Source organism: Pinus tabuliformis, chromosome X (assembly GCF_031772625.1).
Source record: "Pinus tabuliformis cultivar Carrire ecotype Pingquan chromosome X, CPIR1, whole genome shotgun sequence".
Taxonomy (NCBI): domain Eukaryota; kingdom Viridiplantae; phylum Streptophyta; class Pinopsida; order Pinales; family Pinaceae; genus Pinus; species Pinus tabuliformis.
This window is the reverse complement of record NC_142308.1, coordinates 487,578,274-487,602,893: the sequence shown is the minus strand read 5'-3', so window position 1 is coordinate 487,602,893 and position 24,620 is coordinate 487,578,274.

The following is a 24,620-nucleotide window of genomic DNA, read 5'->3' as shown; positions in this document are numbered from 1 at the left end:
CTATTTTAATGTACTCTTTAAATTGCCAAAAACAAGGAAAAACAATACTGTTATAGTTTTTAATTTTAATTAGGAACAGTAGTGATTAGGTAGCATTTCTGTGCTTTCCAAACAACCATATTGCGGTTGAGAAATACAAAGAAAAACAGAATGTATTAATTAATTGTAGAAAACTGCATAAAGAACAACTGTTGAGACTAACGATATAACTGACAACAGTTACCAAAAGAAAACTGTTTTGTAGACAGAATTACAAAAAGGGTGAAACGAACCATTGTCGGGGTTCGACTTCGTGTAAGCAAACGGAGCAGAGATAATAAGAAAAAACGTTCTGTGCATATATATATATATATTGTGTTCAGAAGCTGTGTATTCGTGCAAATAAGAGTAATATGCAAGACTGTTGAGTAAGTGTGCTACAAGTGTCGTGCTCAGAAGAGGAATAACGAACTAGAGGAAAAACTGTAACAGAATTCATACAACCAGAATCACAGGTATGTGAAAACACAACACAGGCCTTGTCGTTTTCCAAATTAACAATTCATATGAATACGCCGCACAGTCGGTCAAGCATATATATATATAGACCCCCGATACAAGTTTTATTTACATACTGTCTGCATTAGAGAGTCAATTTAGGACCACAGACAAGTCACTAACCCTACCGTGAACAAGAACCGACTCGCACCGAGATTCAGTATTACAATCACATCCAGAAAACAACGAAGGGCCAACATATGTGAAGAACAGTCTAAAGCCAGCAAACAAGTCCAACATTTGAAGTCGAAACACCCTAAGACCAGTTACCAAACACCAAAAGGAAAGAACTACCCGTGTTTGCGAACTGTCGGAAGCGTGACAACGGTAACCATGAACAACCCCACCTGCAAGAACATGCGCAGGAAAGATTAGTCAAGGCGGCACTACAGCTCGGTAAAAGAAAGACAAAGAGAACCTCTGCAAAAGGGAGAGCAGACGAGACAGAGACAGAGCTTACCTGTTCACGGAACCAAAACCTCCGGCCAACCCAAGAGGACTCCTGCTCACGAAGGAGCCATAACATTAGTAACAGGAAAAGAAGATTATAAAAGAATCCAGCATAGAACTCGGAACTTACCATGTTCGCGTGCGGAGTTTCCAACTGAGGACGCCGCCATCGAGCCACCGAGGACCGTGAAGAGGAGCCGAACCGGTGCCGGAAGCACACGGTAGTTTCAGGAGTAACCATTGTCAACAGAGGAAAAAAAAACCGAATCATACACAGAATACCAATAATATATGCAGAGACGGGAACCCTCTAAGGAGTTAAAACGACGAAAGCTCAAACCATAACAATATTTGACATGCAAGCCGAGAAGCAACGCCATCCAACCTTACCAGAACAAACATAAAACGCCGGAAGAACAGGGCCGTGTCGGGCACATAGCAACGACTAGAGTTGAGAGGGCAACCGGGCGTCGGAACAGTGGATTGAATAACCAAACGACAGGAAACCGCACCCAGAAGCATCGACCGTAGGTCACAGAGCTCGCAGAGCGAAGAAAGAAAAACACTAAGTGAAACAGCAAAAGTGAGGAGGGCGCGAAGGGTCGAGAACCCTAAACCCCATACAGTCTTGCGGAACTCCGAGGCGGACAGCTGTTAAACGGACGGAGGGTTAAGGTACTACCCTCATTAAAACGAATCCATACGGCGCCGATCCCGAATTAAACCACACAATCAACCAACAGACCCATCACATTATTACGTTCACCGCGGATTGTTTACACCTCAGCTTACCAGAGGCGGGACCACGTGGGCTGGCCCCATCATGCATCACCTACTTGTGTTCTTCATTTAACAAGTTATTTTCAAAAATATTAAGAAAATATTAATATAAATACACTGCAGCCTACAAAAATATGCATATCAAGTACTAAAAAATAAATGAGACAAACACACAAAGGACACACTTATTTTTGGAAAATGTCCCTAGAAAAACCCAACGCGGGAAAACCGGTACAACAGCTCTGAGGGTTTTCTATTATTAAGAAGAAGTTCTAAATACAAATGTTGGTTGCCCTCCTGGTAAACCAGTGACAGAGAAATACAATGGCAGAAAACCCAAGTGAGTTTTACCTTACTTCACCCGGCAAATTCTGGCTGATTTGACAACAAAACTGGCTTGCCCAGGCTACAACTTCATTGCCCCTTCGCAGTAACTGTGTGGGCCTACATGGAAATATCTAAGGCTTTGTGTCAGCTCTTCTGCCCACTATGTCAGCTTTCCCGGCTATTCGATCAGTTCCTGGCAATTCCGACTCTCTGCATGGAAGGAAACTTTCTCCCTCTGCGCTGGTCCTTCTTGCTCTACGTCAAGGCTGCGTGGGCCCAGACTAGCCCAACATCAGCTCTTCCTGGCTACTACGCTACCTCCATAGGCTTCTCTCCACCTCTCCTTCAGTATTCCCGAACTATCACTTCCCCTCAGTTGCAAGATCTCCCTAATCGATTTCCCTCCTGAGAACTTTTCACCTCAGAAAATTGATTTCCTCAATCTCTTTGTGTGTCTTATCAAACTGACCCCAAGCCTCCATTTATACCTTTCCTGTTGATAATCAATGGCCAAGATTAAGTCTCTAATTAATGACTAAGATTAAATTAGACTTGATCATCGTCTCTTAGAAGCTTCTCACCCATATTTTCATTAATACCCATTAATAATTTTCCTATGTTTAGACTTAGGAACCCCATTAAAAATATTAATTATTTTAATAAAATATAATCTGGGTGGAATTTCACCAAACGATTTCTGGGACTTGGATATCTCATGTGTTCTAGCCACTCCACAAAATTTTGGAGCTAGAGCACATCTGATGCTACCCAAAAATCAACACTCCCTCTTAGCGAGGAATGTGCTCTAGCAATACTTCCCAACAGAAGTATCACACTGATCCATGACATCGGTCCTCTGTGATGTTGATGCTCAGCCTGTTGCCCTTCATCCACTACATTGTTGTAATTTGTATTGCTTCCCATGACACTTCCACTGTCACTGTTGCATATGTACTACAACTCCCTCTTAATATGCTGTATCATGCTGCCCATAGCACTGCCACTGCTAACCGTTGCACTGCAACTCAGTTGTTGAGAAGTAAGCAACTGAAAAGCCACCCAAAATCTTACATGCTAGTCACTCTAGATATCCCGTGATGTTGAAGCTACCTCTGCTGCTAATCTGTGTCAACCCTCTGATGCTACTGCGCTGATGTTGTATATGCTCTATGCCCCCCACACTGTTGCAACACTCCATTACGATGCTTCAGACTTTGGCACTCTAGCTCTGCCACTGTTTCTCCATCATCCCTCACACCAACTCACTCTCGTCATTATGGTACTATCATTAAGGGCTCCCACAACCGTATGTGATCCAAGAGTTTTGGCATCTCAAGGATCTTGCCCCTAGTGTAGTCCTCCCAACTACAACTTAATATCACCCCACCTCTTCTCTAGAGGTGCATGAGCACTCATGGCGCAATCCTCATCGTCCTCCTTGTCAGCTTGTGCTGGAGCATCCTTTGAGTCCGACTTGTCTTCTTTGCCCTTCTTCTAAGGGCACTACATGGTGAAATGATTCATTTCTCCACATCTGAAGCATCTGACTTTAGATATGTCCTTTTTCTTTCTCTTCTGCCACCCTTGTTGTCCCACTGATACAAGCACTGCATCCTCCTCTTCCTCCTTCTTGATTTTGATCCCTTTGCTACTGCTTCCTGCCTTAGTCAACTGTATGATCTCTTCCTGTCGAAGAACTGCCACATCTCCTCCCAACTAGGAAGAGAAGCCCTGCCCAAGATGCTTTGGACAAAGGTTTCCTGGCCTTCAGTGACTACATTCAGGGTAGTCCTAACCATAAATTTAGGATCTGGTGTAGCCCCTACGGAAGTTAGCTGGTCACAGATCCATTGCAATCTGAGAAGGAAGGGATCGATTTCTTCTCCCTTCTGCATATGAAACTGTCTCAGTTGACTCTCAAGCAACATCTTCCGCTGAATGAGAGTTGCTTCGTACAAAGTGGTCAAGGCCTCCCACATTTCTCTTGTTGTCTTTCTCAGCAATATGTGGTATCACATGATATTTGACCTCGTCCAAGATCATGTACTTTGCTTTAACCTAAGCCTCCTCATACTTCTTGAGAGGATTAGAAACAACCGGAACAACAACCGTCTTCAAGGCATAACCCTTGATGCAATTTTTATCTAAAACTTCCAGGATCCTGGCCTTCCAGATGACAAAGTTGGATGCTCCATCCAACCTGTCCTGATCCCTTAGTTCGTTAACTGCCATCTCAACTCAAAGAATGTCAAATTGGTTCTCTTCTTCCTCTTTCGCTGCTTCCCCAACCAAACTCAGATCTGGATTTCTTTGGTGCTAGAAATCCTCTAAGGAACAAGCTCCCTCTGAATTTCGATTTCCTTCATGAAAATCCTTCTGCCAATTATTGTCAAACTACCCCTCTCTAATCTCTCTTTGCTGCTCAACACTGGATCTAGATTTCTTGGCAAGAAATATTCTGAGGAACTGATTCCCTCTAATTTGCTTCTGCCCCACTAGGTATTGTTATGCACCAACAAAATCAACACCCCACCAACAACTCCAGTTGAAGTCTACGTTGCACCTCTAGCCTCAAAAACCGGAAAAACGAGACTCAATAGTCTCTGCGCTGACCCAACAATCATTGCGCTACCCTCTGTAGCAACAACGTCACCCAATCAGGCTAACGCATGGTCTGCGTGAGCCTCCCTTGGTGACTATGTCACCCCTCCTCTGCTCTCTCGGCCAAAAACTGCATTGTCTCTTGGGACAGCTGCCTTCGCACACAAATTTTCTTCTTCTCTTTTGCTGATGGCTTCAATCCTCCTTGATCTGCAATCACTCTGACACCGTGTGAAAATTTCTGAATCGAACAAGTCAAAAATCCTACTACAGTAAACTGATTTGCATTACCCACCTGTGTTCTTCATTTAACAAGTTATTTTCAGAAATATTCGGAAAACATTAATGTAAATACACTGCAACCTGCACCGATATACAAATCAAGTACTGAAAAATAAATGAGACAAACACACAAAGGACACACTTATTTTTGGAGTAAACGTCCCCGGAAAAACCCAATGCAAGAAAACCGGTGCAACAACTCTGAGGGTTTTCTATTATTAAGCAGAAGTTATGAATACAAATGCGGGTTGCCCTCCTGGCAAACCAATGACAAATAAATACAATGGTGGAAAACTTGAGTGAATTTTACCTCACTTCACCGGACAGATTTTGGCTGATTTGGCATCAAAACTGGCTGGCCCCGACTACAACTGTGTTGCCCCTTCATAGTAACTGTGTGGGCCTGCGTGGAGCTCTCTGAGGCTCTGCATAAGCACTTCTTCCCACTACGTCAGCTTTCCCAGATGTTCTGGAAATTCCTAATAGTTCCGGATCTCTGCGTGGAAGGTAGCTTTCTCCCTCTACGCTGGCCCTTCTGGCTTTGCATCAAGGCTGCGTGGGCCCAAACTGGCCCAACGTCAGCTCTTCTTGTCTATTGTGTTGCCTCCACAAGCTTCTCTCTTCCTCTTTGTCAGTATTCCCGAACTATCACTACCCCTCAGTTGCAAGACCTCCCCAATTGATTTCCTTCCTGAGAACTTCTCACCTCAGAAAATTGATTTCCTTAATCTCTTGGTGTGTCTTCTCCAATTGGCCCTAGGCCTCCATTTATACTTTTCCTATTGATAAATCAACAACCAAGATTAAGTCTCTAATAAATTGCGAAGATTAAATTAGAATTGATCCTCATCTCTTAGAAGCTTCTCACCCGTATTTTCATTAATACCCATTAATATTTTAATTTTCCTAAGTTTAGGCTTAGGAAACCCATTAAAAATAATATTTTTTTAATAAAATACAATCCGGCTAGAATTTAACCAAACAATTTCTGGGTCTTGGAGATCTCATGTGTTCTAGCCTCTCCACAAAATTTCGGAGCTGGAGCACGTCTGATGCTACCAAAAAAGCAACACCTTACTTTCACACCATGGATTTAATTCGTAGTATTAATGGGTCCTTAGGATTTTGGTTTATCCTTGCTTATTATGTGCCTAATATTATTTATTTTTGTAGAATATTGTGAGAATATTGGGCATATTATGAAGATTTGGAGAATGAGATAATCTAGGGACTTTCTCCCTGCTACATGAGGACTAGGATTGGATAATAAATTAACAGAATATTATGAAATTATTGCACAAATTCTGGAGGTCCAGTGATTGAGAAAATCTAGGAATTTGTTTCTTGTCATTTAATGCAAATTCCTAGTGCTGGGAACTAGATACACTTTTTGAGGGATTTTGGAGGTGAAAGTTACCTCCTTTCAAGGAGAATTTTTCCTCATCAATTTGTATAAGTACCAGTTCAAATTTCCTCTAGAGGCAGGTATTTCTTTGTCTTCTTGTGGAGAAATTTTGTTATTTAAGAACTCCACTTTCATTTCTAGCAAGGATGTACTTGGATTGATTTAAATAATGAAGTTTGGTGCCATTTTTAGCCTCTAAATATTGGTTTCCTCCATAGGACTCTGATTTTCCTTAGGCTTGGCCATCCCATGAGCCTAAGAGCCCTCTTGTACAATTTCTTTATTTCCCTTGAATGTATTTTTCACTTGCATCTCTTATTTCCGCATTTGCTCTTCATGCTTCTTTTGTTGTAGGTAATATTGGTTAAATGATTGAAGTGAGCTGTTTTACATGTTATTTACGGAGTCACAAGCAAGATGCATCCTTAGAACAACTTTGAAAAGTCATATTCATCATTGAGCTAGTACTTGGATTGGTTTACTAGTTCACAAATCTAGAATTTATGGAAGTCCCTTGTAGCAAAATAGTAGTACTTTTCTACTATGTTTTAGAATGTGTTAATGAGCTTCATTTGAGTTGATTCCACTTGTATTTGGTCATAAAAACATTCAAATTAATTAAAAAAACTTACCCCATAGCATTTTCACTTGATTAAGTTAGGAAATTGATAGGTTAACTAGCTCACTATTCTTGAATTTCTGGTTTTTAGAATAGTAATTTTCTGCTATTTTTTAGCATGTGTTAATAGGGGTATTTTGGAGTGATCCCACTTGGAACGGAGTCCTAAGAAATCTTACTCAATAAATAAAAAATCAATCTTATTTTCATTTGATTTACTTGGGCATTCGATAAGTTATCTCACTCCTGTAGCAAAACAATGCCTCCTATAGCAGTTTTGTAGCATTCTTGTAGCACGTCTAAACTTGACCAGATCTACTCCAAAAGCTTGGTTTTCCTTGATTGCCACATGAAGTTTATAATGATCTTTGTCAATGGATCTAATATCTTTGGAATGCAATGATTGATTACATTATATTTCCTTAATGTATGTTATATTAGTATACTTTCTTTATTATTAATCTAGGGTTTCTATTTCAAGCATCATTATTTCCACTCCATAGACTAGGTTTCATTTTCAATGCAACTTTCACATTTTGCAATTAGGCTAGTGTTTGATTTCATGATATTCACTTCATTGCATCAGATCAATGAAAGAAGGACACATTGCATGCTGCACATATAGTGTTCACACCTCTTAAGTTTGTATGAACCTCGGGTTAATAATTTAATTTAGTAGCATTAGGAATTGCAACATTCTTATTACAATATTGGGGATCATCACAACGTTCGACACTGAGATGCACCTTTCAAAATTTGGTCGTGTTTATAATCAAAAGTTGTATAATAATGTGACAAACCTATTGGTGTTGTGTTTGTTGTGTTTTGAGCATATGATTGAGCATTTTGGCTCAGGAACCAATGCAAACCTCTTTTATTGTTAAATTTTCCTTTTTGAGATTTGTGAGAAGGAGAATATGTACTTGAAGATTATGTATAATCATTGTATGCTGCAACAAGGAAGTGATATCTAAATTGTTACGAGGAGTTATTTGTGTGAGTCTATGCACACAACCCGAGATGTTGCGACACTGAAAGGGCCATATTTCCACATGTTTGAGAGTTTAGTCCTTGTATCAACAAAGAATAACCTTATTGAAGAGCATCTAATGAATTGGCTACGCGATTGAGCGAAGCCCAAAGTTGTAGCCCACATTGGGTGAACTCTGTTATTAATTCGGAGATCTCTTATCTTGTGTGATTAACTTCTTTTCTCGTGTTTTCTTATGCATGTTATTTCCACAATGTTGATCACTAAATGCATTAAGTAATGAATTAAGAGACTATCAAGACAATCACAAATTTAATATTTAATTTGGATTCAATCCTATTAATGCAATCAAGTTAGAAGATCAACATTATGAATTGGGGTTCCAAGTTTGGTATTGGTTTACCTTCAGATCTAGATCAGATACCTTGGGCTTAAACCAAAGGAAATTCCCATGGTAATGAATGCGGTTGGATTGTTAAAATCGACTTATAAAACTATAAATTTACCACTGTAAAATCCGAAGGTATTTCTCCAAGTCGGCTTGATTCAGTCAATATCCAAATTATTATAAATATGTTATCAGAAATGATCTTGATGCATTGAGTGGGTGAATCAATATGATTTCTATACTATAGGGTGATTTTGTGTCTGCAAGGAGCAGATATGATGAAGGTCTGACGAGATCCGAAGTTGATGTAGCGTGGCAGTAAGAAGATTGATTCAGACCTGAAATGTCAACGATAGTATATGAGCAAGTGAAGTATGCATGAATTGACAGAGAGGCAGAGCACAATGAATTTAAACACAACATTCACCAGTGATCAAAATGTGCATTTGAGTGATCTATTCCTTAACTCTCGCACTGACAATTAGCTTATATAAATTTTGAATTGTTTTATATTTTATATAATGTTCTAGCCTAGGTTCAAAGTAGTGTGATTGACCATTTTCTTTGGCATTGGTATGGATGTATGTTTTTACTCTTGTTGATTTGATGTGATGGGGATAATGACTGAGTGTTGTATGCACGGTGCCAAACCATTTGACCAAAACTAATGATGGCCTAGAGCATAAAGCCCGAAGCCTTAGAAGGTTGAAACTGATCTGTTGACTGTTGATAGAATGATCTAATGAGACTTGGATTGGTGAACCTGTAGATACTATTTCACTACAAAAATTGAAGAATGCAGAGGATATATGGTTCATATGTCTCTAATATGTGGCAATATTGTATAGGCAAAATTGTGAGAAAAGATTAGTTCAGGGAAATGTGTGCACAATTGATTGATTGAGCGTAAGAAAATATGTAATACCTATTCCTATGCATATGAAAAAGGTAAGAAATAATGGATATTCACTCCAGTATTGAATTGATCAACTAAGAGTGTTGTCCACACCACTAGTAGAAAAAATCATATTGTTATAAAGTTGTGCAACGGAGTGTTCCTTTTTAACTAATATACAATAAGCTCATATATGAAGTCAGAATCCTATAGTAGAGAATAGACAGAGATAACAGTACATATATGGCAGATTTTTTAAGCATTGTACATTAATTTGAATTTTGTTTTGGCAGAGGCTATGCTCAGAGACAGATGAATATTGACCCTAGTTTGATGGCAGAGACTTTATTCATGGTGCTAACTTATGTGTTGCAGGGATAACACTTTTATTATTGTCGTTACTTGTCTCATTTGTAATCAAAGGTCTACATATATTTGTATGATATAGTTGAGTGTCTATGAGATTTTGTCGGTTGTCTTGGGGTTTGATTTGTTAGTATGAGAAGAATTGTGGAGTTTGATGTTGATTGTCATAAGGAACTTAATGTAATGAGTTAAGGGATTGATGATTATGTTGAGTTGAGTGAGTTTGGGTCAGTTGTTGTTTTTCATTGAAAGTTTGAATGTCGATATATTCATGAGAAGATTAGTATATTGTAGAAAGAGTTTGTATGCAGAGATGTATTGTCATATGTCTAATGCATGGTGGTAGTGTCATGTGAAAGCTTGTATGATTGAGAAAGTTGTGATGCTAGAATGAGATGCCATTAGATTTTGGCTTCATATGGATGTTCTAGCTAAGTGAGAGGGAATTACATTGTTAAGAGTCATAGCTTGGTTGGAGGATGATTGTTTTGCATGGGCATTTATATTACAGTGAGTTTGATTCATTTACTATGAGTTGTGTGAGCAGTGTTGAGATTGGTTTGTGATGATATGAAGAAAGAGAGAGTATTGCTACTAAGGTGTATTCCAGTTTGCTATTGATGAGAGCAGAGATTGGTTGTTTCTATTTACTATATATCATGAATGGTTTATATCTAATTGATTGTTGATGCATGCGGCTATGGTTTTCCATTCGCTGATTTGGTTATTGCAGAAATAATTTTTATGTCAGTTGTGCAGAAAAGTATCAAGTGGGTCCAGTTTGAAAATTGGATGAAACTTGGCCTACATGATTTGAGTTTGTTGTTGGATCCAATGTGAAATATTTTGAAATGAGGTCCACAAGATTCTGAGGGTTGGAGACTTCAGTAAGGGATTGGTAGCTTCCTTTTGGTGGTGTTTGGAGAGCTTGTACAAGGAGTACTAGCTTCCTTTCGGTGGTGGTTGAAGAAATTGATCAGGGAGTGGTGGCTTCCCTCCAGTGGTAGATGGAGAAACAATAGGAGGTGGTAGCCTCCAATAGGTAGGAGCCCGCACATTGGTAAAAGCCTGACTAGTGTAAGATGTAAAAGAAGATTTTCTAGATATTAATAAGAAGAAGACAAAGACAACAATGGTGGTTTTTCTTAATTGGGTTTTCCACCTAATATATGATGTCTCTATGTGATGATGTGTTTGATGAGTTGTTGATGTGTTGTGCTCTTATGGTTCACACGCATTTATGATTATATGTTGCTCATGGTTTGCATGCGTTATCTGTTTATGCTTAGACCTGTTATCATAATGTGTTGCCAATTAAATGATAATTCAATTAACATTGTAAAAAAGAATGGAAACTAAGTAAAAAAAAAGAATTATCAAGAAATATTAATTCACCCCTCAGTATTCCTAACATCATTCAATAATCAAATTATCATCCCTTAATACAATTGAAAACGATTAAAATAACTTGCAAAATATAAAATTATAACCTAATAAAAAATAACAATTAAACCTATTGATAAGCATGAAGATAGATTACACAAAAGATTTCGTTTGATCTTTGTGTTTAGAGTTATATTGATAAGTAAAAAGGGGCAAAATTAAATACTTTCGAGTCATATATAGCATGTGTATTTTATAAAATGAATAAATGCTAACCATTGGAAGTTGAGCTTTAGTGAACACAAATAGGATTTATAAAAGTTTTGTTAATTTTTATTTATTTATTTATGGTAGTTTTTTTTATGGTAGTGAACACAAATAGGATCTACATGCTTTATTTATGGTAGTTTTTTTTTTTTAAGTTGAAGAAAGCGTTGTTGGTTTCGTTTCTAGAAATTGTGTTTTAATTTTTGTCATATTTTTGGGTTGATATTTCAAAGTTAAAAGAAGTGAGATTTAGGAAAGATAAAAAGGTGCTCTACTCTAAGTATTCTAGATGAAATATTTCTAAGTTTTTCTTTAGAACATTATAGGGATGCTTTGTTATTATAAACTCTTAGTGTTTTTTTTTTAAAATAAAAATAGAGTATTCCAACTAGATAGTGAGTGATACTATTTTAGTTTTAGCTTATACATTGTAATTTATCCCTATTATAAACTCTTGTAGTTAGCTTGTGTATTTTATTTTTTATTTATTATTATTAAATAAAATGAATATTCCAACTAGATAGTGAGTGAGACTATTTTAGTTTTAGATTGTACATTGTAATTTATCTTTTCAATAAATTGATGATAGATGTGATTAAGCGCTACATAATTTGGTATTTTTAATTATTATTTTGAAATCGATACGTTGATTTACTGTTTTATTATTTATTATTTTGATTAATTAATTAATTAGTTAAATTATGTATTTTTAATTATTATTTTGAAATCGATGTGTTGATTTAATGTTCTATTATTCATTGTTTTGATTGATTAATTAATTAGTTTATAGCTTATGTTTTCATTTAGGAGTGTAGGTTTTCTTATCATGATTCAAAAATTTAATATTGTATTCGCATGATGCATTGCAATTTTTTTTTAATGAATCTATCCTTAATTTATTGAAAAGATAAATTACAATGTACAATCTAAAACTAAAATAGTCTCACTCACTATCTGATTGGAATATTCTTTTTATTTAATAATAAAAAATAAAAAATAAAATACACAAACTAGCTACAAGAGTACAAGAGTTTATAATAGGGATAAATTACAATGTATAAGCTAAAATTAAAATAGTATCACTCACTATTTAGTTGGAATACTCTATTTTTATTTAAAAGAAAAAACACTAAGAGTTTATAATAACAAAGCATCCCTCTAATGTCCCAAAGAAAAACTTAGAAATATTTCATCTAAAATACTTAAAGTAGGACACCTTTTTATCTTTCCTAAATCTAGAAACTCTTTGTTGTGTGTCAACTTTGAAATATCAACCCAAAAATATGACAAAAATTAAAACACAATTTCTAGAAACGAAACCAGCAACGCTTTCTTCAACTTAAAAAAAATTACTGTAAATAAAACATGTAAATCCTATTTGTGTTCACTACAAAAAAAAACCACCATAAATAAATAAAAAAATTTAACAAAACTTTTATAAATCCTATTTGCGTTCACTAAAGCTCAACTTCCACTGGTTAGCGTTTGCTCATTTTATAAAATACACATGCTATATATGACTCGAAAGTATTTAACTTTTCCCCTTTTTACTTATGAATATAACTCCAAACACAAAGATCAAATGAAATAATCCATCTTCATGCTTATCAATAGGTTTAATTAGTTTATAGCTTATGTTTTCATTTAGAAGTGTAGGTTTTCTTATCATGATTCGAAAATTTAATATTGTATTGGCATGATGCATTGCAATTTTTTTAATGTATAGGGTGGTTTGTTACTTGTGAGAGGAAGTTGTTAAATGGGTTTTGTGGCACTGATGCCTTAGCTTCATAATTAAAACAATTTTATACTTTAGATATGCATAAGGACATAATTATCTACTTCATAATAGTCTCTAAAGTTATCATTTTCAAGATCACATTTTGTGGTTGCTCTACCTTCATCTCAAAAAGTGGTGTCATTTGTAGCACCTTATTTTTTTAGTTATTTTTTTTTCTTCAACCTTTTGAATGTTCTTAGTTATAAAATATGAATTTTAAAAAATTAATTTTAAAATTTTTAATTATTTAATTTTTAATGATGTTTTTCTTTGTTATTTTTTTCAATAGTTTTTTAATCTAATTTTTTCTTTTAATACTATTTTTTTTTATTATAATGAGAATTGTGTATTAAAATAAAAATCATGTGTTTTGGAGTGTAATATACATCATAATAAGGCAGGGAGTAAATGGTAAATTGAAACTAAAATGAAATTTTCTAGTTGCTAGTATTTTCGAAAAACCATATTGTCTCTAAAGCATACCTGTTATATTTAAAGGTGTACACTTTTTAAAAAACACTTAGAATTTTACAAAATCTAACTAACATACTCATTTAAGGGGTAGGGGAAGCATTAGGGGATAGGGCATATTGACTCTTGCCCATTGATCCATAACATTCATGTTTCCAAACTAACCCCTTTATTGGCTAGTTGCCTGCTTATTGATTATTTTGCAGGAGAACATGAAGCAACGTACATGGTTGGAATTTTGGAAGGAGAGATTTTATTTTTTTAAAGGCATTTTTCAATTTATTATCTTTTGGAAGAGATCCAACCACCACATGGCGAAGGATAATCCTAGAGTCATCAATAATTATTAGAGAATTTAGATTATAAGTTTGAGATAGAGATAAGCCCTAAAGACCCACATATGTCCCCGTCTTATTGTTTGACCCAAGTACCAATCCGCAAGAATAATATATTTCTATAGGTCCCTCGGGTGAAAAATAGTCCACCCCCCTTGGCCAGCCACCCAAGGATTATTTTTCGAGGCACCATCAAAACAAAGAATATGATGGGACTAAACATAAAACCATTGATCAAACTCCTTATAGGGAGGCATAACTGCCAATTTTCTTTGCGATCTAGAGTCTTGAGAGACGAAGAGGATGGGATTGAATCTTGACGGTGGAATTGAGATGGCCAAGTCTCTTCCTTGGGAGCCATTATTTGAGAAAGAATGTTAGTGTTGGATTTGTGAGGCTAATATTCTAAAAGCAAAGATAAAACATTTACAGTGCTAGAGTGGTGTTGTGCTCTACCTTTATGAAAAAATACTCGATTTCTAGCTAACCATATTTTCCAACAAACAAATTTCGGCAGAGACAACCATATTTGTTTGAGAAAGAACATGATTTTGAAGTTTCTAGCATAATGCTTATCCCAAGAATAAAAAATAATCCACATAGAATTCGGCTAAACTAGTCTCATTTCCAAAGGCTGCGAGACAAAGTCCCATATAAACTTTGTGAAATTGCATTCAAGGAAGAGCTTTTGAATAGATTCCTCCTTACTTTGACATAGAGCACAATGGGAGGGGCCACATATTATACGTTTCTTTAAGTTTTCCACTGTAAGGATTTTATGATGGGTTAAGGACTAGTAGAAGATATTTATTTTGGGAAGACCATCTAAATTCCACAAATTTGACCAAGTATGAGATTTAGGAGAAGTTCCTTGAGGAAAAAACAATGATAAATATCCATTTTTAATAGAATATTCAGTTTCCTTCCATCCCCAAGAATCTTCTTCATCTAAGAGACTGGAAACGCAGTCTGATAATTGACTTTCTAATAAGAACATAACTAATTTCAAATGGGATGACACCTCATGGAAACTCCAACCTACCCAGTGGCCATCCCCTGACCAAATACAATTATTTGCAAGAGATGATTTACCTTAGTTAGTAACTCATTCAAGAAAAGGTAGAAGAAGCATATTTCATCCTAAAGAAATCCCATTGTTCCACAAGTTCAAATGTTGATTTTTCAATTGATACCAAGAATCCAAGTTAAATCGTCCTTCATAAGAAGAGAAATTGCTATTATAAGCTTCCAAGTAGATGAGCTACCTTTAATGCATGATGGAGTGTCCAAGCAATGCTTCCTATCTCTAGGAAAATATTTATGCTTGGTTACACTTTCCCACCATTCTTCTTGCTAGGTAATCAAACACCACATTAGTGTAGAACCAATGGAAATATCATTAAATAAGGATCTCTTATTCCCAAACCCCCATGACTTTCGGGAGTGTAAATAATTTTCCACCCCACTAGATGGATTTGTTTTGTATTTAATTTACCTCATTACCATAAGGATTTTTGGATTTATTTGATCATTTGTATATGGATCCTTATATGGGCTAGCAAATCTACGAGTTGATATAAAGAGAGGGTAGGAAATACCACTTTTATTAGAATCATTCTTCCAGCTAGATTTAACCAATGTGAACCCCAATGATTGAATTTATTTTTAAATTTGGATAGAATAAGAGTCCAACAAGGGCGAGGAAAATGTTTCAAACTGATAGGAATGTCTAATAGATTAGAATTGGATCATTATATTGTTTGATCCAAGTCCTAATCCACAAGCATAAGTTGTCCATATAAGTCTCTCACGGTGAAAAATAACCCACCCCCACACCCCCGCCAACCACCTAAGTATTATTCTTTGAGGAACCATAAAAACAAAGAATATGATGGGATTAAATACATAGCCATTGATCAAACTCCTTCCAGGGAGGGAAAACTGTAGATTTTCTTTGCAATCCAAAGTCTTGAGAGATGAAGAGTATGGGCTTGAATCTTGAGAGCTGAATTGAGATGACCAAATATTTTCCCTAGGAACCATTATTTGAGAAGTAATGTTAGCATTGGATTTGTGATACCAATATTATAAAAGTAGAGAGAGAGAATTTACAATGGTGGAGTGGGGTTGGGCTCTTCCTTCATGAAAAGCTACTCTATTTCTAGTTAACTATACTTTCCAACAAACAAATATTGGCAGGTACAACCATTTTTGCTTGAGAGAGGACTTACTTTTCAACTTTCCAACATAATGCTTATCCCAAGAATAAAAGTACTTTGCATAGAATTCAATTAGACCAATCTCACTGCAAAGGGTTGTAAGACAAGATTCCATATGGACTGTGAAATTTCATTCAAGGAAGAGTTGTTGAATATATTCTCCCTTACTTTGACATAGAGAAAAATGGGAGGGACCACATATCTTGTGTTTCTTTAATTTTTATGTTGTAAGGATTTTATGATGGGCTAAGGAGTAGTTGAAGATATTGATTTTGGGAAGAACATCTAAATGCCACAAATTTGACCAAATATGAGATTTAGGAGGAGTTCCTCGAGGAACAAATAGTGTTAAGTATCCATTTTTAATAGAATATTCAACTACCTTCCATCTCCGAGAATATTCCTCATCCAAGAGATTGGAAGCATAGTCTGATAATTGACTTTTTGATAAGCACACTGCTAGTTTTAATTGGGTTGAAACCTCATGGAAATCCCAATATACCTAGTGGCCATCCCCTGAACAAATAGAAATATCTGCAAGAGAATATTTACCTTGGTTAGCAAGCCATTCACGTAGAGGCAAAAGAGACATATTTCATCCCAAAGGGGGCCATCCCATTATTCCACAAGTTCAAATTTTTGCCAACCAATATGGTGAATCTAAGTTAAATGGTCCTTCATAAGAGAAGCAACTACTATCATAAGCTTCCAAGTAGATGAGCTACCCCTATGGCACGATGCAGAGTCCAAACAAGGTTTCCTATGTCTAGGAAAATATTTATGCCTGGTCATACTTTTCCATCATTCTTCTAGTAAAGTAATCATACATCACACTAGCTTAACACCAATGCTGATATTCATTAAAGAAGGATCTCGTATTCCCAATACCCCATGAATTTTGGGAGTGTAAATAATTTCCCAACTGACTAGATGGAATTTTTTTTATTTTTGTTTAACTCCTTTCCATAGGATTTTTTGAATTTCTTTAGCCATTTTCATATGGATCCCTGTAGGGGCCCACAAAGTTGAGAATCGATACAAAGGGAGAATAGATAATACCACTTTTATCATAATCACTCTTCCAACTAGATTCAACCAATGGGAACCCAAATTATCAAATTTCTATTTAAAGTTGTATACAACAATCGTCCAAGAAGAGTGAGAAAAAAGCTTCAAATTGATGGTACTTAAATTCCTTCCAGACATTAGAAACATGAAATTCTAGAGTGTGCAATAATTTTGATTCGATTATTTTACTAACATTCAAGATATAGATTTGTATTTTTTTCTTTGTTTATCATTCCTCTAGAAACCAATACATTTTTTCTAATATAGAATAATAATCGAGACTCCTAAGAGTAGAGTATCATATGCAAATTGTGAATGGTTGACGTTTTTCATACCTCTGAAATATCTTATCCCTAGTACAAATTATATTATTTGTACAAAATATAATCTTATGTTGAGTGAGCTGACCATTAAAATATACATAATAGAAGATAAAGGGAAGTCATGCCACAAACCTCTAGAGGCTTTAAAACAATCAATTGATTTCCCATTTACCAAAGGGGAGATCCTAGGACCAAAAATACAAGAAGGAATCCAATGAACCACTTGTTCCTCAATTCCAAACTTTCTCAAAACCTCAAATAAGAACTTATGGTAAGCCACGTCAAAGGCATTTTACATGTATAATTTAATTAGCATCCCTTTATCTCCTATAGATTTTTAAGAATACTATAATATATTGATTACCAAAAAACCATCATTAATTTTCAAAGATTAATTTAGGGAGTAATGGTTAGATTCAAATAGCAATAATTTTGGATATTAGCTTGTAAGAGACATTGCAAAAAGAGTTAGGCTTGAATCAAGAAAAAGGGGGAGGATTCACTTCTTTAGGATCCAAGGCCAAGAAAGAGGAATTGATACCACCCCCTACATAATTTTTCTTAAACACATAGACAATCATCCAACATAAATCTATTTTAATGATGTCCCAACATTTTTGGTAATAATGTGTTGAAAAGCTATCTAGTCTAGAAGCCTTGTTTGGATTAAACGTATTCAATACTTTCCAAATTTATTCTTCTGTGACAGGTTTAAGGATTGAGTCATTATATTCTTGTGTAAGTTTATAGGGGATATCTTCCAACATATATTGCACATATTCCTCTTCATAAATTATAGGTTCCATGAAAAATATTGCTAAAGTGTTGAATTGCCACTTCTTTAATTTGGGGATATTCAGTAATATTTTTCGCTTAACAACAATATATTTTAAGTTATTTCTCCACTGTCTCATTTTGGCTTGATTGCGAAAAAAAATCATTGTTCTTGTCCCCTTTTTGAAGCCACAAACTTCTTGATTTCATCTTCCACAATTATTCTTCTTCCTTTAAGACCTTATGATATAGATCAAACTTATTCCTTTTCTTTTGCAATACCTCCAAATAAATGGATTCTTATTCCATTCTTTGTTGCATGCCTTATAAATTGAATTTATGTTAGAGAGATGCTTTCTCCAGATCGTGGTAGTTTTCTTTTGCCCACATCTTTAGAGTTATCTTTGCCTCTTAATTTTTTTATTCCCATATAAAAATTAGGGAACCAAAGATCCATTCCCCCCATGAATTAGACACAACATATGATAATCCCTACTTATGGAACCATGGAAGGTTGAAATAGAATGGAAGCAAACCATAATCAACATAAGGACGAAGAGTCAAAGTAATTGGTCGATGATCCAATCTTCCCACACCAAAATATGTGATGAGAAAGAAAACTATTGAGCTAGGAAATCACTATGGACTAAAAATATATCAAGTCACACCACAATATGCCCTAGAATGACACACTTGTTGCTCCAAGTGAATTTAATGGAAACTAGTTTGATATCTATTGAGTTCAAGCTAGAAATGAGGTCTTCCAACTTCCTCTGAAAAGGGTCTCTAAGAGGAGAGAATCCTTCTTTTTTGTTTTTGTTTTTGTTTTTGTTTTTGTTTTTGTTTTTTTGTTTTTGTTTTTTTGTTTTTGTTTTTTTGTTTGTTTTTGTTTTTGTTTTTGTTTTTTTGTTTTCGTTTTTGTTTTTGTTTTTGTTTTTTTTGTTTTGTTTTTTTTGTTTTTTTTGTTTTTTTTTGTTTTTTTGTTTTTTTTTCCCTGAAGGATATATAGTTTTGTTGAAGCGTGCCCCCCCGCCCCCCCCACCGAAAAAGAAATTAAAAAAAATATAGTTTTGTTTGAACACTAAATCCCTAAGAGTAATAAAAGATGACCAACAAGATATCTTCTTTTGATAAATAACTATCATGTCAACATTGAAAATACAACATACCTTTTGACTTGGAAGGTGAAGAAAAAGAATAATGATCCAATGTAGAGAGCATTGGTGAGAAAGGAACTAAAAAATAGAAGAGTACCATATTGTGTGAAAATGAACAATTATCCAATGGAGATAACATTGGTGAGAGAGGAACTAAAAAATTACCAAAAGAGCATATTGTACATAAACCTCCTGAGGCACCATGAGAGTTTATTACATTTTCCCCATAACCATGCCATAAATTCCTATATTTTCTGAGGACTTCTTGATCCCCCTATTTCATCTCCCATAGAAGGAGGACTAGGGGTTTTCATTTATTAGATTTTTGACTTCTAAGAATATTCTTTCTGAACCTATTCCTGTACAACTCTAGGATATCATTTTCATCATTTATCAGTTGATTTTGAGCACCCTTGAGCAAGGACCTAACTACATCCTTTCTTGGTAATCCTTGGTTCTTTATGAAAAGCTACCTTGATCTTTTTATGTATTCCCATTTACTTTTCCCTAGCCTCATGTTCGTTCTTGATATCCCTACTAGATTTTATCCTTGTCTTTTTATGTTCTTCTTGGGTCTAGTTATTTATATTTTTCTCCTTCATATTTTTCATCTGTTGACCCAAAGAAAAAGGAATCGTTGAATCTTTCTTAGATTTTTAAGAGAAAAATACTTCTTCTTCTTATGAAGCCACATATTCATCGAGTCTTTCATTAAGTGGTACATCTTCTAATGATGACATGTCTTCATTCCTTCCATCAATGTTCTTATTTGGAGAGACTTCCAAAGGGTCTTCTTTATTTTCAATTTTGCCTTCTTCTTCTAGTTGTCCCAACACTTCATACTTATTCCCTTGAGAACTTAGATCCTTTTTTTTTGAAGAGGAGCCTAGAGCCTCATTAGAAGATACTTTTGAGGAGAAAGGGGAAGCTTATGACAAACATAATTTAATTCCAATATTTTTGTTGCTACATTTAGATGCATAGGGCCTCTTATACACTTCGGTTGCTACCATTTTTCTTCATATACAACCTACTTGTGTTGTTCCTTTGATTTTTTAATATCACTAGAAAAATGTTCATACTCATGGAACTATTTTCACTTAAAGGGAAGCTAATCATAATCAAATTCTTGGAGAAAAATTCAATTATCCAGATTCAGATGAACCATTGCAAGTAAAATCTTATTTAGATCTACTTCAATGTAGATCCAATCACATGAAAACATCCCTCCCCATAGCTTGACCTAATCAGTATAATTCCCTAGAGCATTCATGATATTTTAAACATCTCATTCCAACAATGAAGGGAAAAGTGAGGTAATTTAACACAAACTAGAAATGCATATGGGACATCATTCTTAGGATTAAAATTAGGACTCCACCTATCCAGGGAGAGGCCTTTATCCCTTGTAAAATATGGCCCAATTCTGAAGATGAGACCCCGATCCACCTTTTCTTCAAACAAAAAGGTAAAAAACCACATCCATAGAAAGAGAGTGAATTTTTTCCTTTGATGAGAAGGTGCAAATTTTTGTTTAGAGATCAAAAAACCTTGGACGAGGCCCATATACCAGTGAATTTCCCTACTAAACCATGATATGCCAACTTTAAAGCCATCACTGATATGCCAACTTTAAAGCCATCACACAAGACCAATTGACATGCACTATGGGGATTTCATCAAATTTTTAAACAAATTGGGCTAGTCTAGCTCACTGAACATGTGGGCCTCCTAAAACCAACACATTGAACAAGAATATGTCAAGAGTAGGTGGAGGTAGTGGAAGGACAAGCCTTCTTGAGCCTAAATCCACGAAGCCAAGCAAATGTGTGACTAGGGTTTAGTTAAAGACACATGAAAAAAAGAAAAAAAAATATTTATATGAGATTTTATCTTTTGACATTATTAAAAATATTATATTATATTTATTTTTCTTCGAACATATAATATTAGATAATTGAAAACATCATACATTTTAAATACAATTAAAATTATTGTATTTTCACAACTTTAAGTTTTAATTCAATGCATAGCTAATAGTTCTAACTAACTAACACCCCACACACATATATATATCAAATAAATCATGTTAGAATTGAAAAAAATAAAATAAACAATATTGTTTTTTTTATACATTTTATTATGTGTTTATAGATTTCATGTATAAAAATAAGAATATGTAATTTTCTTTTTCTTTTTTTCTAAAATAACAATTCCCTTAAAAATACTGACAAAATGTAAATTAAATAATATAATAAACATGTTAAAAACATTAAACATAAAATAACTATATTGAAATATTTATAATTAATGTATAGTTTTAAAGTTCAAAACATTAAAAATATAAATTATTAACAATATGACAAATTGAGTCAAAGGAAAATAGTTTGAGTGGTAGCTAGCGTGTTTAGTTCCCCTTTCATGTAGGTTCTATTCTCCAGACAAATGTTAGCTTATGTGAAAAAAATTGAACATATTGAAAATCATGATGAGTAATTCTTATAAGTTTGGAAAGGAAAGAAAATTTGAATATCTTGATATTGAGGTGAATAATGGCGACCATTGTGATTCGATCATAGGACTTTTCCATAATAGTCTTCTGAAGTTATCATTTAAAAAAATAACATAATAAACTAAACATTTTCTTGAATAATGTATTAAAATTAGTTGATAATATTGAATCTATCAAATTCGTTATTTTCAATAAATACATCTTAAATTTCAAACATGGATTTACTTTTCTATTAAATCTTCTACATGTATAAGTTGTTCAAAATGATACTTTTCAAGAAACCCTTTTGATGGTGGTTGGGGTCCTTTAACATTTTTTCCAGATGTTATGCACTAAATTTTCATTTCTTCCAAGAAAAATCTAACAACAACAATTTTTTGCTTAATAAAATTGTGTTGTGTACCATTTTCAATATATATGCAATATCTTCCTTTATGTGCAAACTTTGAAGAAATTTTTTATATTTATTATATCATAAATGTTACATGAACCTAAATACAAATTCAAAACCTAATTGGCTTCACTTTATAAAAGAATTAATCAATACTTGTGGCTTTGAATAAATGTTAATAACCTCTTCATTCAAATATTTTTCATAATATGTTAGTTTTCTAACCACAACATTATGAGTCAATAATTAACTATGTTTGTTTCCAAAATCTTCATTGGTAGGAATAAAATCATAAGTACCATCTTTTATCAAACATAAAATATGTATGATTTCAATATTATTCATAAATGGATCACTGTTGGAAATGACAAATATTAGGTTTTTACATATAATATAAACTAGTGCAGCCATATAAAATAAATAGATGATAAATTCGAATAGGCATCAACCTATGATAAGTGCCAAAACACTTCATGATACATATCATATTGCCAAGTATTAAAAAAAAACATAAAAAGAATTAATATATGAGCATATACATTCAAAAAACATGTAACAAAATTTTTAACCGTGGAGATTCATCCTCACTTTACCATGGAGATTCTTAACATATATATAGGCTTTGTTATAATATTATGGGTCAATAACATGACCTATCAATACTACATGCACAAAAAAGCATAACTCATTTCATATGACACATGTTCATATGACATTTTTTTTTAATTTAATCAATTTAATTAAAAGGGTGGAAAATACTTTTGAAATAAATCTCAACCTTTGACCTGTGACTTCTACTAAGAATATTCTAGAATATTTCATGGAGGTTAAATCTCTAACGTCCACCTAATAATTATTAATAATTAAATTAAAATTTTGGAAGCCCTATTCCAAAATAGACACACCTATGGGCATAAATATAATATAAACTAGGGAAGCTATAAAAATTAAATAGTTTTTAAATGTCAATAGGCATCAACCCATGACAAGTGTCAAAAAAATTCATGATACATCTCATATTGCCAATAATAATAATAATAATAACCATAAAAATTAACTAAATTATAACTATATTTTAAATTTTTATTGTTAGTTATAAAAATAATTAATACATGAGTATATGCATTTAGAAAAACATGTAACAATTCAAAGTACAAAATATCGAGTGGTACCTAGCAGGTTTATCTCCCCTCTCCACCCAGATTCTATTCTTTAGAGACATTTTAGTCGGTGTGGAAATAATTTGAAAAAGTTGAAAATCTTGACGACTAATTCCTATAGCCCCAAAGGGGTAGGAAAATTTGAATATCTTGATATTGAGTTGAATAGTAGTAGCTATTATGATTCGATCATGGGTCTTACCTATAACAATCCTCCAAAGTTAGTCTATCACCGTAATAAATAAGGACTTAGTCAATTTGCAAATAATTAAAACTGATTTCTAACTTTAAACACTAAATAATACACTTTAAATCTTTTATCAATAAAGTTGCTTTGTTGATCTTGTGACCATGAGGGATATCTATAATAACTAAGAAGTACTCCATTTTAGAAACAATATTTAGAATGTTTTCATAGGTGCATAATGTCAATCCCATTCCAAATGTATTCATTTAGGTATCAATGGATGAAAATTTTAAAAATGTTACCTGTATTTTTCAAACTTTGGCTCTCTGAATGAAACATTTAAAGGTCTTTAGCACTCCACTCATTTTCCCCTTCAATATTTTTTATGAAAAACAATACTTCCATTTTTTTTAATGAAAAAAAGAAAAATATAATAAGAATAAAATAGAAATGGTCAATTGGGTATAATTGAGGTTTTAATTTCCATCTAGGGTTCAAATTGTTCTAATGAGATGTTTGTTTTTTATGATCCATGAAGAATATATCTTCTTTGCTTATTATTATTTTTTGTTCTTGGGGAATCGATAATTAGGCCTTCCCCATACTTGCGTGACATAGGGTTAATTACAACTACTACCACTATAACCCTAGCGTGAACCATGTCACCCCCATCATGCAGCCCAAGGTCAAAATCTCAAGTATTTGAACATGAGACCTTTCACTCACCTTTACTTCACATTTTCAGAGGATTTCCAAGTGAGCTCCCTAAGGGGGATATGTTAAAAATGGTTGTAATTGATGTCAAAGGTTGTCCAAAATGAAAGAGAAAGTTACATAGTCAAATAACATATTTCGAGATCTTTTCGACAATATATGGTACATCTTCTAACTCCTCATGTTTCAAGAGAAATTATTTTTTGAATATTTATTTATATATTATACATCTTACGAG